The sequence below is a fragment of the Engraulis encrasicolus genome, chromosome 13, assembly GCF_034702125.1.
Source record: "Engraulis encrasicolus isolate BLACKSEA-1 chromosome 13, IST_EnEncr_1.0, whole genome shotgun sequence".
Classification (NCBI taxonomy): Eukaryota; Metazoa; Chordata; class Actinopteri; order Clupeiformes; family Engraulidae; genus Engraulis; species Engraulis encrasicolus.
Window position 1 is genome coordinate 14,440,457 of NC_085869.1, and position 13,362 is coordinate 14,453,818.

At 40.3% G+C, this 13,362-nt stretch overlaps 1 protein-coding gene across 1 annotated transcript in view; it reads right to left on the reverse strand.

Moving 5' to 3' along the window:
• LOC134460722 (uncharacterized) overlaps positions 1 to 13,362 on the reverse strand; it is a 117,873-nt gene that overhangs the window by 78,129 nt on the left and 26,382 nt on the right. The gene's annotated exons all lie outside the window — the stretch shown is intronic.

The following is a 13,362-nucleotide window of genomic DNA, read 5'->3' on the forward strand; positions in this document are numbered from 1 at the left end:
GGGCCGCACTTAGTAAGGAGGCGGGCCGCATGTGGCCCCCGGGCCTCCAGTTACCCATCCCTGCTCTATATGATCCTCTACCAATGTGATTGCACTCCATACATTTGTTAGTATCACATTTTCCACGTACCCCTGGTTAGGAAACACTGTTGTATACAATGGTGAAATAGTCCATGCTCTGTAGACATCACATTTATCCATAGTTGCCATTAAGTTTCCATTGTGAAAATTGCATCATCTCATGTTTACCTGAGAGTAACCTGGCTATCAGTATCAGAAAACTGCTTTTTTTGTAATAAGGTTAGATGCTAGTGTGGAAACTGAGACAATACCCACAGAAAGAGATAACATTATGCTGCCTAGTTCAGGTCGCATTACTTTCATTTGACGCCATCTGTGCATATAAGAGCAAACTTGCCATGTCTTATCTTTATCAGATCACTATAACTTGGAGAGAAGGCAGGAGAGCCACAACGCTGGAACTTTTTGTACAGAGTTCAAGATCACCATAAGCGGCCAATTCAATTATGCAGACAGTGCGAAGACAGTGTGCAAATTTTATTTACAACAGCATCAAGAATATTAAATTGGAACATGTGAATATTTTATGGAAGGCAAATATTGTACTGAAAGAAGAACAGCAATAACAGTCTCTGTAACCATCTTTTCTATTTTTTCCAGCCGTTTCAGGCATTTGTCCATCAGTGATTCGAGTGTCGTCTTGCATATCCATGCCGAGTTCCCCGATGAAGGACGTTGGAACCTCGATACAAGGCTGGCGGTGACCTCCTCTGGCTGGCTCGTCTGAACTGTGCTGACTTGTCTTCTAGGGCACCAACATTGCATCAGTCGCAGGGTTTCCAAAGACCTTTCCACACAAAGCCTACAGGAAAAGCAAAATACTGTTTAGAATGCTATGTCATTTTGGAATTATTGAAGTAACACTATTAAAATGTTATGTCAGAATTAGTTGAACTGAATTCTTTTCAAATCTTACCAAAGGTTGGATTAGCTTTTGATGTTTGCCGGTGGTTGGTGTGCATTTTCATTCTAGAGGACAGCCATCTGTAAGAAGCGTCTGCAAGTACAAAAGACAATGTGTGAACAGAGTGTCCTTCTTATTTTTCAGTTGGTCAAGATGGTGAGGGTTAGCCAGTTTCAAAGACAAACCTCATTATTGTCATTGGAAAGGATATGAAGGGTTCCTTCCTAAAACACTGCAAGAGCCATTTCATACTAATGCCATGAATTGTATTATTATGCCATGAATTGTAGTTATAATTACATCAAGTCAAGTATCACCTGAAACCGTGTGTGTGTGTGTGTGTGTGTGTGTGTGTGTGTGTGTGTGTGTGTGTGTGTGTGTGTGTGTGTGTGTGTGTGTGTGTGTGTGTGTGTGTGTGTGTGTGTGTGTGTGTGTGTGTGTGTGTGTGTGACATTGCCTTGTAAAGCAAATATAGACATCTCAACAGAAGAGTGTTTTCAGGGGGCATAGTCAAGGTATCCACTCCATTATCCAAACTCATGTCTTCTACTTGGGCTTGTGGCCCAACAACCTAGCATCCATGGAGAAAATAAGTTTCCCTGCTATGCACAACAACTAATCAGAAAATGACATTTGAATTGATATTTTGCGAGTTGTTTAATTGCCCATCTATCAGCATACCACATCATATTTTACAAGGCCACCAGCACAAAGGAGGATGGGAGTTTGGATAGTGGAAAGGAAACAAGGTAGGCCTACACGTTTTGCCATTTAGTGTAATCCTGCTTTAAAAAAAGAAAAAAAAAAAATCAGGCGCTAGAACAACAAGATCCATCTTCTCACCTACACAGCATATAAGGAAAGACAACATTCTTTGGAGCAACTTGTTCCAGTTAGACAGATGCTGAGGCACTCAAGGTTGCAATTTTTTTTACTTTTTTATTTGGCTACAATGCTTAGGCGCTTCGGCCCTTATGGCCTTCAGGGCGTATAAATTGCAACCTTTAGTGCCTCTGCATCTGTCTACCTGGACCAAGTTTGAGAGCCCCTACACTGCTGAGCACCACGGAAAAAGGTGAAGATCCAGAGCACTCAAATTACAGGTACCTGTTTGTGTTTGATTCTTTGGAGCAAATTGGATGATGACTGAATGGGAAGACTCCGACGTAGTGGTGATGGAGGAGTTTTGCTTCATCGTGTTGCCTTCTTCTACTCATCATGACCGTCTGTAACAGGAACTTCTGTAGATGAGAATTGCGGCCATTAGGAAAAAATACACAATATAACTTTCCATGATCCACAATAAGCCTCTCAAATTCTATAGGCCTACAAGAAAATTGTCTGAGTCAGAACAGAGACATAAATGTCAAGGAAACATAAACCCAATATTCGACTGCATCTGGCTTTCCAAGCTATTCACGGATAGGAATGAAAAAATGACAGACAGTGGGAGCAGGTTGCATAGCAACTCACGTAACTCCACAGCTGCCTGCACTGGAGCAACATAAGCTAGACAAGTGATCCGACTGCTGTATTCTGTGTACCTACCAGAGGTTACGCCAAATTTGTTATATGATGAAAACAAAAACGCAATCAAATGCCGTCACAACCACTAAATAGCAGCCTGTATCAACTGCTTGAAGTCTGTGTTGGATGTGTCAGCTGAGTTCGTGCAGCCACGCACACTGAGTAATTACCGTAGAACCCTTTGAACCCATTGAAGCCTACGTTTCAATGCAGTGGCCAGTCGCTCTACACTAGGTATAGTTAGGTGACCAAATCGAATCAAAGGCTTGCCTGGTAAATGTGCTATGTTATGAGTTCGGTGTGTAGTCACAACTGAGCTTTCCAAACACATGGTTAGTTCGAACACCTGTTAGCTCAAGTTATAACATTCCTAGGTGAAACTACGAACAGCAGTCTCCATGGAAATGAACGGTGGCAGATGAACACTCCCAACTGAGATCACTCCCGGACGTGTAGTATTAGCCCCAGGTGGTTTTATCACTCCCAGACGTTCGATCCCACCCGATTATATTTCACGTATTATCAGTGCCACATACAAGCAATTTAGGATTAGGTTTAGAGTTAGGGTTAGGTTTAGGGTCAAGTTTAGGGTTAGAAACAAAAAAAACTAACATCAAAAAGATAACTAGCTCCGTTATATGGCGGTGGGCTCGATAGTCTAGTTGGCTAGTTGGAGCGTGCCGACCGGGGAGCGACTGGGGTTGGGAGCGACAGTCTGGGAATCGAAATGAATATGTACCGCACCACCACAGCCAACAAAAAGGGTTTCCTAAATAAATCGTGTATTCACCAACGTTTAAAAATGCCTTGTTTTCAACCACAGGACCCTCCTTGGTCAACCAACGAAATGTTGAGCAATTTGGTCTTGTTAAATCGGCGTGTAATATAATAATTATCAACATCACATTCCTTGTTAGCTAGCTAGCTGGATGCCTGTGTTATTTGACCGCAGGTGGGCTAACATAGCCGATAGCCTGGTCGTCAAGGTTTCATTTCCATCAAAACCATTTAGTTAATTGTGCTCATGCTTGATGTACATGTAAGTTCAAAAGACCATGGTTATATTTTACAGTCGATTTCCCAAGAAAAACAAGACAGAGTATGGCTATTGCTTTTGGTACAGTGTAGCTTTCATGGCTAATGTATGGTTTTTCCCCACTCCACAGCTAATACTGCAGGCTAGTTAGCCATGACACTGTAATACAGACTGGAAGCTTTTCATGACTTACTTGTTCAGGAGGCTTGGTGGTATTGATCCAGACTTCAGCGTCAGGTGTTGGCCATAACTTGCTCTGTATTGTCCCAGATTGTGAAAGCATTAGTCCGGAAAATGTTCCCTCAGACATTGAACCAGTACATGTGGTGTTCTGCTGGTATTTATAGAGTTTTCAAATGAATGGGCGGGCTAGTGGGTGGAGAGAGGGTGTGGACGAGTTGAGAGCGAACAAGGTCAGGACGTCATCTCGGGCACACACGAGCTTTGCGTCAATTGGATGCTGTGTCAGAGTTTGTTTACAAACTGGGAGGAACCTCCAGCACAGCTCTGTGTACACGGTAACACATTGCAAACCACTGGGATGACTTCAGGAGGTCAGAGTAACTGATTTTAAGGCCCCAAAACATCATAAGGTCAAAATTTCATGCCATGGGCACTTTAAAGACTTCACATATTCTAAACTGTTCATCGCAGAAGATCAGTCTTTCAACACAACATGCACAGAATGGTTGGGAACATACATTGTCCATATAAAACCTCTGTGTTTAAAACTGCACTTACCACAGTCCTTCAAAGATGCCCACAAATTCAAAGGTGAGAATTTTTCAATCAACTTTAAGCCCCCAGAAAACGGTGGTAAATGACAAGAGGATGTGTGAAAATCCACATTTCACAAGTACATCTTCCAAATGTTACCCCTTGAAATTCATAAGGACCTACTTAAAGTAGTTTTTTAGATACAACACTCTGAAAGTGGGCTCTCTGAGAAATCTGTTCCAAACGAGTCAGGGGGGTACCTGACAAAAACATTTTTAATGACAAAACTATGAGGAGTTGAGAGCTATAATTTTGCACTTTTCCTATTGGGACGTCTGTGAACCTCCTTGATTTTTTTCTGCCAAATCTGAGATGGTCGTGCGGGATGATTCGGAGATTTGGCGTGGAATGAACCTTAGGCAAAAATGATGTTACTTGTTATATACTAACCTGATTATCATAATTTTAATATGACATCGTCCAAAACGTTCCAAAATATTTTACCCCAATTTCCTAACACTATCTTGAAAATTGAGCAGACTATTCTGCATATGATGACTTATATGAAGAAAATGTGCTGACATGTTTTCAGGACTACCATTAGGCTACACTGAGAATCAACCAATTGGGATAGATCAGCAAGGTACATTCATTTGAAAATTGTACTACAGTTTTCTTGATTGCTTTGACACAGTTGTCACTCCAAAAAGCACATTTTCATACCATTTCATGCAACAGGCTAACCAGTTAAACCGATTCTCCAAACACAACATCTTTGTTTGCAAAAGGCTACTACGTTTCCAAAATATTTAACATATGCAATAAAAGCAAACTCTGTCTTCAGTCCAATACACAATGCATAGCAGTGTATGAACACTCCCAGTCAGTCATTACACAATGCTCGTAAAAATCCAAAACACGGCTATCATGTTGACACAATTTGCCGTTATTTAACACTGTTGTCAATTACATAACTTTCAAGCCAGTTCCATTGTTGTTTCCTTTACTTAGCCACTGCCTTTGCTTGATCAGGATCTACTGACTGAGAGAGAGCAGGCCCAGTAAATGCTTTGCATAAAGATTTGAGTTGTGTGTCTTTTCTTATGTAAAATTGACAGTAGGCTAGGTAGCGGGTCCTTGTAACAATAGTGTCTTATTGCAAAGAATTGGATTGAAAATCAGAATGCTTTGATGTAGTTTTTGTTTTGTTTTTGTTTGTTTGTTTGTTTTGCTTTTGTTTTTACAACTGTAATCACAAATTTACTAATGGCTGATAACGGTAATACAGAAAATATGTGTAAAGTAAAATATGATGTTGCAGTACGAGAATGCACTTACAACAAATTTGCAAAAGAACTCCATGCCAAGAACAAACAAGAAGACATTGTGTATAAAGACTGATTGCTAAATTAAGATTTTTGAGAAGGAGTGTCAAATAGGTGATCTGGTGTGTTCACACAACTGACGGTAGTTTCTAAAAGTCAGGAGTAGATTTTTCTTTATGGTTATCAGAGCTTAAACAATGAAATGTGCACTACTTACTGGGTCATTCCACGCCAAATCTCCGAATCATCCCGCACGACCATCTCAGATTTGGCAGAAAAAAATCAAGGAGGTTCACAAACGTCCCAATAGGAAAAGTGCAAAATTATAGCTCTCAATTCCTCATAGTTTTGTCATTAAAAATGTTTTTGTCAGGTACCCCCCTGACTCGTTCGGAACAGAGTTCTCAGAGAGCCCACTTTCAGATTGCCGTATCCAAAAAACTGCTTTAAGTAGGTCCTTACAAATTTCAAGGGGTAACATTTGGAACATGTACTTGTGAAATGTCGATTTTCACTTATCCTCTTGTCATTTACCACCGTTTTCTGGGGGCTTAAAGTTGCTTGAAAAATTCTCACCTTTGAATTTGTGGGCATCTTTGAAGGACTGTGGTAAGCACAGTTTTAAAGACAGAGGTTTGATATGGACACTGTATGTTCCCAACCATTCTGTGCATGTTGTGTTGAAAGACTGATCTTCTGCGATGAACAGTTTAGAAGATATGAAGTCTTTAAAATGGAAAAACTGAAACTTGGTGCCATGTTTACCATGTCATTAAAAAAAAATGTCACGACTCACCACCATATTATCAACAGTTTTGGAAAGATTAGATGTCTGTTCTTAACATATCCAAAAACTGTGATGGTATTCTGCCTCATTTGGTCACAATGATTTTTCAAAAACCCACTGTTGGGTGACTTCCATAGCTCCTATGAAACATTGATATTAGAAGCATCTTCTCCATGTTATACAAAAGAAATGACAGAACTCACCACTATGACATTTACAGTTTTAGAAAGACTCAATGTCTGTTTTTAACATATCCAAAAACTGGGGTGGTGCTCTGTCTCATTTTTTAAGAATGGACTTGTAAAAACGGCTGTGTGACATCTTCAGCTTGCTGCTCTATTGAGGTGGGGCCCCTGCTCTGATCTTTGCAGGCTACACGGGGGCCCTATCTACCAGTATTTGCCATGAGGCCCTATGTACAATTGTTCCGCCACTGTGAATGACTTGAGCAATTTGAGTCAGACATTTTTGATACAAGATATTTGACTTGAGCATTTTCGACACACTCAATATAATACGGCAAAAAAGTAAAAGTGGCTGTTGACAGAGTTTTTTTTTCAGCTTTTTCCTGAAACTACATTTCAGTAAATCAAAGGTTATAGACGTGTGTAAACTTCATCTTTAGGCACTGAAAACCAAATACCGGAATAAAGTGATGAAATGTTGAATCACTGAAACATCCCCGTAGATCTTGAAACAAGTACATCCTGACTATCACTACATCACTACAAAACATACAGCTTTTTATTACAATTCACATCAATCTTTAATAACTTATTTACCAACTTTGGTGAAGTTCTAAGGTCTGCTGTGGATTATTTTGGATTGTGTTTGAGATGTTATCTTATATCATAAAAGTATTTTTTTCCACATTTGGTTTGTATTGCACTCCATGTACACGTGTATGTCCATTTGTGCCAACTCATCAGAGTTAATGTAGAACATCATACAATAATGCTTGCATTGCTTAACTCTGAGACAAAACTGTCCTTCAGTGAGCATTTAGTAAGTATTGCAGTGGTCTAGCACCATGCTCAGGGTAGCTCAGTCATGGTGATTGGAGGGGCAGGACAGCTGTTTAGTCAGGTTACCTCCTTACGAACAGTCTCCTCCTTTTGCATCATCACTGTTTTTTTCTCTTCTCCATGATAATAAAAGTGTCCCACCCCCCCAAAAAAACCATGACAAAGGTGACCTGTTCATAGAACTTGGCCCCGCCCCAGTCCTAACCATGACCGAGGAACCTAGCGCATTGTATTGGTTCATGGCAAAGGTCTGTGTGCTGAATCATTTGATATGCAACTCTATCAACAGAGCAAAGTTGCAGAAGTCATGTGAAATTTGAAATGTATTGACGTAAATCATTTAAGTCTGAGGAAACACCAAGGATACCCGAAATGTCACAAGATTAAAATGAAATAAATGGTAACATCAGTGTTGTTTCTTTTTTCATTACTTTTTTATCAGAATATCTTTACAGCTAAAAGAAATTTGATTTAAAAAACCATATCCTGAAATAAAGTTTGGCAAACATTCTGTATCAAGACTATGTCTTAACAATGCTACTTTACCAATTATTCAATTAATTTATCACTACTGCAATTCAAGACTTACTTTATGGTATAATAGCAAAATGTTAACTCCTACAGTGTTGAGGTTTAAACACATGGCCATAACCTTTAATTCACGAACATTTAGTTACCAAAAAATGTTGTTACCTAAAAACTAAAAGAAAAAGAAAAATAATAATGGTATATAAATCACTCAACTGTTTCTTATTGTGTGCTTCAAAAATACTCAAGTCACATTTCTTGTATCAAAAATGCCCAAGTCAAACTGCCTGTCATTCACTGTGTCAGCCCAAATAGATAAGCACCCAAAAGTCTGCAAAGGTCATGATATGGCCCCTACCACAAATTCAGGAGGGCCCTGGACAAATGCCCTGCTTGTCCCCCTATAGCTCCGCCCCTGGTAATTCATGTGACTTAGGCATTTTCACAGGAGCTGCTGATGTAACAGCAAAGGGTTTTTCAAGAGTCATTACAAGACATTGATGCAAAACACCATCCCAGTTTTTGGATATCTTACAAACAGACATCCTATCTTTCCAAAACTGTTCAGTTCATTGTGGTGATTGCTGTCATTGTTTTTGTATAGCATGGCAAAGTTGCCCCCCAATATCAGATTTTCATAGGAGCAGTGGAAGTCACACAACAGTGGGTTTTTAAAAAATCATTGTGACCAAATGAGGCAGAATACCATCCCAGTTTTTGGATATGTTAAGAGCAGACATCTAATCTTTCCAAAACTGTTGATAATACGGTGGTGAGTCGTGACATTTTTTTTAAATAACGTGGCAAAGATGGCACCAAGTTTCAGTTTACCATTTTTAAGACTTCATATCTTCTAAACTGTTCATCGCAGAAAATCAGTCTTTCAACACAACATGCACAGAATGGTTGGGAACATACAGTGTCCATATCAAACCTCTGTCTTTAAAACTGCGCTTACCACAGTCCTTCAAAGATGCCCACAAATTCAAAGGTGAGAATTTTTCAAGCAACTTTAAGCCCCCAGAAAATGGTGGTGAATGACCATAGGATATGTGAAAATCCACATTTCACAAGTACATGTTCCAAATGTTACCCCTTGAAATTCACAAAGACCTACTTAAAGTAGTTTTTTAGATACAACACTCTGAAAGTGGGCTCTCTGAGAAGTCTGTTCCAAATGAGTCAGGGGGGTACCTGACAAAAACATTTTTAATGACAAAACTATGAGGAATTGAGAGCTATAATTTTGCACTTTTCCTATTGGGACGTTTGTGAACCTCCTTGATTTTTTTCTGCCAAATCTGAGATGGTCGTGCGGGATGATTCGGAGATTTGGCGTGGAATGACCCTACTGTAAATGGCACATGTGTTAACTGTTTAGCAAAAACTGTGTTATATGAATGGGAAATATGTCAAGAGAACAAGAACCTGTTAACACATATGCCCAACGTGTCTTATTGGTTTGCTGAAAGAGTGATCATGACGACTGTGTGAGTCAGTTTCAAAAATTTTGTTAACCCTTTAAGCGCCACACTTTATTTTTCAAAAAAGCTGAATATTGGCATGATAAATTCAAATGACTGTGGCTTGACACTGGTAACAGATAGAGCTTGACTGTCAATTAGACAAATATTGGGGATGACCCCAAGATTATTTTGGGAGTAAATATGCATACCTAATTTGCATATTATGACGTCATGGTGGCGGCCATTTTGAATTTTTAATATTTTTTGGAAAATATTGATAATTTTCAATAGATTATTGAATTTATTTAGTAATATTTGACATTCCATTACTATCACATAGTGCACATACACTATGGTCAAGGAAATAAGTAGTTTTAGGCAGAATATATATAGTATATATTGTAATATTGCAATAATATAATGCAATAATGTTGAAATATATAATGCAACAATTACTACTTTTGCCTGGAGGGCCGAACATGTTTGTATCTGTAACCTGTACCTTTTTAGCTTGTGAAACTTTCACAGAAAGGGTCAGCACACATATTCAATTCATATTTATGCCTATTTTTACATCTGTATAGCCTACTATGGCCTTTGGAGCAGGCGCTGTATAGGCAGTAAAATGGTTGATCATGGCACAGTCTAGCAGTGACTTCTACAGTTTGTCACTTACATTTCACAAAACTAATGGGCAAACTGTCAACATAATGGGTATGAAATCACAAGTATCATGTCCATAGTATTGTGTCCAACGTAATTAGGCTACGTTATAGCCTGACACCTGAAGCCGATCAGGAACACAATCCCCGCCCCCTCGCGTGGAGAGCGCAGCGCGCTTCCACCCTCTCCCCCGTTTGAGGGAAATATATTGCCACCTCTTTCGTCTCTATTTGCTGTTTTACTGATTTGTATAACTCTTACAAATACAGTCAAAACGCTGTGACCAGTCTGATTGTCAACAACGAGTCTAAAACATTCATGTTTTAGGGTTGCCTATGCGTCTTCTCTTCACCGTGCGTTCTATTACCAAAACCTCTCCATACGGAGATATGGCCACGTTCGCCGCTGCCATCCACCCAGTAGAAGTCAGAAAGAGGGACAGAATGAGTGCGTGTGTGCTGCTTGGTGAACAGTGTGTGTCTGATTCCAGGATTATTGCGTTTGCGTCCGGATAGGTGGCTACCCGCATAACCGGGGGCTGAATGGAGGGAGCCCAAGCTAACATACCAGACCCACTTATCTCACCCCTAATTCCTCCACCAATACCTGTATGGACACTACAACTGCATTCGCCACTACCACCGACTCCTTTGAGATCGGATAAAGTCACCGAATGAGTGTCAATGTGTGTGTGTGCTTAGAGAACATCCTTGCTTCGCATGTCGGCATCACTGCCTTCGGAAGTTTCGCCACGGTAAACAAAGAGTGCTCGTCCGATCATTATCCTCCTCGTGAGATAAAAACTGTCCTTCGGAGTCAGAATAGTCAAATAACATGCTCAGAACTTCACCACGATTCAACTTCTCACTAGCCATGATGAAATAGCTCGCTGATAGTTCACTGATAACAACACAAATCCAACTCGTACGCCTCGAGTCAAAGACGCAAAGTGGCTACTTCCGCATTTTGTTGTCGCGTCACTTGTCGCGTCTTTTACTGCTTCACCAAAGACTCTGTGAACTACAAAATGACGCAATCGTAGTCTTGTTTGAAAGGGTAGCATGTCTGCCAACTACTGGTAGGGAGGATGAACACTATTAAGACCGCTGGTTTGATCTACATGCGCTTTTGTTCATGATGACGTACCGTCGCAATTCTGCGACTTTGGCGCTTAAAGGGTTAAAGCGATCAAGAAAAACTGTAAATGTAAGATGATTGTGTTAACTGTAGGATAATTGTACATAGCCATTTGCAAGGATGTACTAAATGATTGAGACATGTACAAAAGCATTTGAAATTTGATGAAAGCAATGACAAATGCCATTCTGTTGTGAGGAACTGCAAATTAGTTTTGGGATTTGTCCATGTTTTCAGAATGACATCTCAGTTTCAAGAAATGAGCCAAACCAATGAAGAAAAACTGTAACACACTGTCCGCCAAACTGTGCTATCTGTCTTTGCTGCTGATATCTTCATGCATGCTGTCTGTCCCTGCCTGGTCCCTCACCCCTCACCCCTCACCCCACACACAGCCCCTAACAGCCTCATTACCATTAGTGTATTCTGTAAAAGCTGCCGGTGTTCTGTCGAGATGTGTTGCCTCGTCGAGATGAGCGACCGGTCGCCCTATTCGATAGTGGTGTTCTATCGATTTGCGATGCCTCATCTAAATGAGCGACCTTGATTTTCCGCGGAAGGCGTTTCAATCGGTCCACTAAGTACTGTTTTAATAACCACTACTTTGTTTATTTCACAGACAGGGTGTGCAATCGTTCGTGCGGAGTTTAATAAGAACATGCGGCTGCTCTATGAAAGAGACTGAGTTGAGTTTGCGCAAATACTGGAGAAAGTGTTTGGGATCAGGGCCTGGCTACGGGTTGTTTAATGCAGTCATTTGCTGTTGGTTTGGTTTCAATGCGACGTGGGCTCGCAAGGCAAATTGCTACATGAAATCATGTGTGGATAAACAAGCTTGCTTTAGATATCCCCAGATAGCAGATAGCGTATTGTGGCTTTGTTTTGGTAGATGTCTGTATTTTAACCCCTTAAGACACGGCATTATAAACTAGCTGTTACCAGAATGGCAATGACCAAGTCGTAATGTATAACTAAAGGACCCGTGCACTGTCATAGTAATGTAGTACTATAGTAGTTAACTTTCAATATCTATTACTGCGTGCCTCAGGAGGTACGGCGTGCATTAAGGGGTTAATGACCAGAATCATATTTTCATAACATCCCCACCAGTGCATTTCTTATTACCATGTTCAGGCATTTTACAATGCAGTCGATTCAAATTCTTGAGTGAAAAGGGTGGAGGGCATTTTGACAGCTCAATCAGAGGTGGCGATTTTTTCCATTTTGCAATGAGAACGCATCCTCTACATAAATAGTCTTTTCTGATCGATGTTACAATCAGGGCTTTGAACCGTTATTTTTTTCCAAACGTTCCGTTCCGAACAGAAACAGAATTATAACGTTTCCGGTTATGAGTTCCACCAATAAATTGACGTTCCCGAACCGGTTAGAACAAAAAAATATTGTTCCCGGAACGGTTAATTTCGTTCCTGTCAGCTGATTACTCCCCATAGGCCTAACTGACGTTAATTAACCAAGAAAGATGGAAGTGCAAATGAGTCAGCCTACATTCCAAGCTGTTTATTCAAGTGGATGAATAGAATATCCTCCAGAATTTTGTCATTCAGGGACGACCTAAGCGGAGAAGCGGAGAATAAACCTCAATGATGAAAATGCACGCTTCACGCTGACTTGGGTCACAGGGAGCGCTATGATGGACATTGTGAGTTTGTGCATATTTGAAGCGGCCATGGATGCCCAATAATGTAGAACATTTTCGCTTTACACGCGCTTCTCTGCAATGTCTTACAATGATGCAATGGAAATGTATGAGAGTGGTTTGTCTTATTTCAATTGTGAAGTGGAGACTTTGTAATCCACAGCTCTCTCTCCATTCAGTCAGAGAATGTCTGATGTCACACAGGACGTGAATCTCAGCCGTCATGGTAACGTGCGCAGGAAAATAGTTACTATTTTTTTAAATTTGAGGAACGGTATTAACCGGTATTAACCGGTTACCATTATTTTTAAATAAGTGTTCCTGTTCCAGAACATAAAAAATAATAACGTTTCTGGTTTTGCTTCTGTTCCCTGTAAAATACAAAAAGTTCCCGGTTTTCGTTTTCGTTCCTTGAACCGGTTCAAAGCCCTGGTTACAATGTTCGAGGCTGAGTGTGTGAGCGATTACGGTTAGGCAACAAAGTAGCAAATGTACGAGGCCACGCT